The 2,887-nt window shown below is 38.2% G+C and overlaps 1 long non-coding RNA gene across 1 annotated transcript; it reads left to right on the top strand.

The window, feature by feature from the left end:
* The first annotated feature begins 291 nt into the window (after positions 1-291).
* On the top strand, positions 292-2,641 carry LOC139073732 (uncharacterized). The gene is made up of 2 exons (XR_011522722.1): positions 292-845; positions 1,488-2,641. It is a non-coding gene; the product is annotated as an uncharacterized lncRNA (long non-coding RNA).
* The last annotated feature ends 246 nt before the right edge of the window (positions 2,642-2,887 follow it).

The raw sequence follows: 2,887 nt of genomic DNA, 5'->3' as shown, positions 1-2,887 counted from the left end.
TTTCGCCGTGACATCAGCTGCATTAATGACTAATTTTCTACAACATCTAAACAACAAGGTGAATTAGAGGGAAAATGACTCTGTCACGAACTCTGAATTCCGCATGAAGTGCTTGTTTTGAGAAATTATTTCCAGCATTAAGAAACAGGACCTCCCTGGAGGGAGGACTTGAAATACTCTTGCCTAAAATAGCAAAGTTGGACTTCTAAATTATGGAAAATGACAAACACATTGAAAATCTGGAAGAAACTTCTCAGGAGATTAAAACAAACATCACAAAGTACAGCGCATAGAAGAGAGCTGATTAAATTGAATATCATTAGGAAAAAGATGGGTGGTACAATTGGAAAACCTAATAATGTCGTGGACTGATTGGAATTTTTGGAAACACTACTTAATGGAACTTTGGCAAGACTGATGGAGGAGTAAAATTACAATTTAATGTCATATGGAACTTACTTTTAAATACCACTACTTTAGATAAGATCCGTAACATGGGATTAAAGGAACTCTATGACTAGAGAAAATCACTGTGGGGAGAGATTTGAACTCCTGATGTGGGAGAGGCTGTCTTGTCAGAAGGAAAGTCTTTGTCTCCTTGGAGCTAAGCCTGGAGATGGAGGCTAGGAAAGGGAGCTGCCTGAAATACCAAAGCGGGCATAGTTACTGCTTCCTGTCTAATTGTCAGTAACACAGCAAGATCAACTTATCTCCTTTGACATATTGAAGGCGCACAAAGACTGCTGGGGAGGAGGCCGGCTGACATCACACAGACTCTAATCTTGCCTCGGAAATACATTTAAAGGAACTTTTCTGTTTCCTAGAACTGGAGAATTGGTATGAAGGTGTGTGCTAACTTTATCTGTTTGGAATTGTTCTATCTTTCAGGAGTCTTCATGTGCTTCATAACTTATCTCAGTCATAATGGGCAGAATTAGCCGTTTGGATAGATTTTTAGCCATTTAAAATGTATCATTAAATGCTCTGATAAATGTGAGGGGTGAGCTTTACGCATTAGTAAAGTTCAATAATATATGTTTTAACTGCAGCCAAGTCTCCAGCATTATGAAATTACTTCTCAATGTCACGTAGGGGGTCTTAAACCTGTACTTAATCAGGAGAGTTTGGCCTTTGCCAGTGGAGTTTATACTAGAACTTTGCTATAACATCAGAGTGGTAATACTATGGAGAAGTAAAATGTCATTTCTCAACCTGCAATACAGAAACTTGATAGGCATGAAATTTTATTATCCCAAAATATGTCTTTGGTTAATCAGACTGTAACTTCAAGTGCCACGACAATGGAATTCTAAATCAGTAAATTATTCATCACTCACATTAGGTCTTATTGACTAGGAAAAACATATAAGAAATCTTGCTCATTGGATTCTTATTTCAAAGCCATTCTGTCATTGGCTTGTGATTTTAAGTGCATTATGTTTAATGTCATCATATTCTATATAGCTCTGTTTTCTTTGAACACATAGATGTCACAGAAGAGGCTGTCAGACTAAAAGATAGACTGAATCTTGGGAGGTCTTGGGAAGCTGAACAGACACAAGGAATGTTTTGATCCCTCAAGGGTCTTCAGATGTCAGTTGGCTTATGTTTCTGGACATGATCTGTCAGATCACATTGAGCCATCTCAGTTTGATATTCTTGAGGGTTGATTTCATTAATGAAGAACATGCCAGAACCTGAGGTTATCTGCCACGAAAGATGATTTCTTCAGGCCTTGTGAGCTGAAAGATGACTGGATGACCATTTCTTCTCAAATGGAAGAAATTAAAGCTTGAGGCCATGGTGTGAAGGCTCTTAACAGCAAGCTGAAAAAACAACTAGACACACTTCAAAACTGGCTGGCAAGTGTTTACAATCAACGGGAACATTTTCAGGGCGCGTTAGGCAGCGGAGGAGGCCGGGACTGCTGTTGTGAGAACTTGGTGCACAGAGTTCTCATCTTACAACAAGTAGATGCCAAACATTCTCCCGACTATAGGGAGAGTGATGTTGGGTTGAGTGAATGCTGAGAGTGAAAAACATGCATTACAAAAATAACAAACAGGAGATATAACTAGGAAGAAACAATATACTCTGATCTGGTGTGTGGACTTTACGTTCAAACCTCTTACTGCTTCGTGTGCTACAGGCAGCCAGACTTTAAATCCATCTATTATATTGGAATTTAATTTCTAAATTATCACTCAAAACAAGTGGCTCATGCAGATTACAAATGACTCATTGCTTACTTAAGTGGAGACCTAGAGCATTTGATATGTTACCTGACGTCTAACTTTATCTGAACCACAACAGAGTTAAACCCTATAACTATTTCTCAGGGGTTCTTAACGCTTCAGCATCGGGCGGGGGGAGGCTTTATATTGGAGCAAACAGCTCTGGTTAAGTGATCTTCTCTAGCCATGTGCATTGTGGGAGAACCCTACAGACACCCCAGGAACACGGAAATCCACAAGAATGAAGTTCTGAAACACTTTTCTATAAGTTATGAACAATCAGTCTGATAAGAGTCGTTATTTTGTTATTCCCATTAGGGGAGCAATGGTATTTCACTGAATCCAGAATAAGACATAAGCTGCTATTTGGCATTCCCACGGGGGAATAAAATTCATTGTAAAACAAGCTTTTGTTTTCTTGTTTTTGTTCTCTTCTATTTTGTTTTGTCATGTAACCTAAGAATGATATGTTTATCTGCCATGTACTCATAAGCTCTGTTAAAGGGAGTTTACTACTTTTTTCTAACGCTGACTTTTTTTATCTAAATTGACTTTTGACACGTTTTTCTTTCAAAACATTTTAGAACAAAGTGTTCTTTCCAAAAGAAAACTCTAGATACCAGTTCTGTTGTGTAGTTTGTAGTTTACTTGCA

Source organism: Equus przewalskii, chromosome 9 (assembly GCF_037783145.1).
Source record: "Equus przewalskii isolate Varuska chromosome 9, EquPr2, whole genome shotgun sequence".
NCBI classification, from domain to species: Eukaryota; Metazoa; Chordata; class Mammalia; order Perissodactyla; family Equidae; genus Equus; species Equus przewalskii.
The sequence above is the reverse complement of the archived record's forward strand: the minus strand, read 5'-3'. Positions and strand labels throughout refer to the sequence as shown.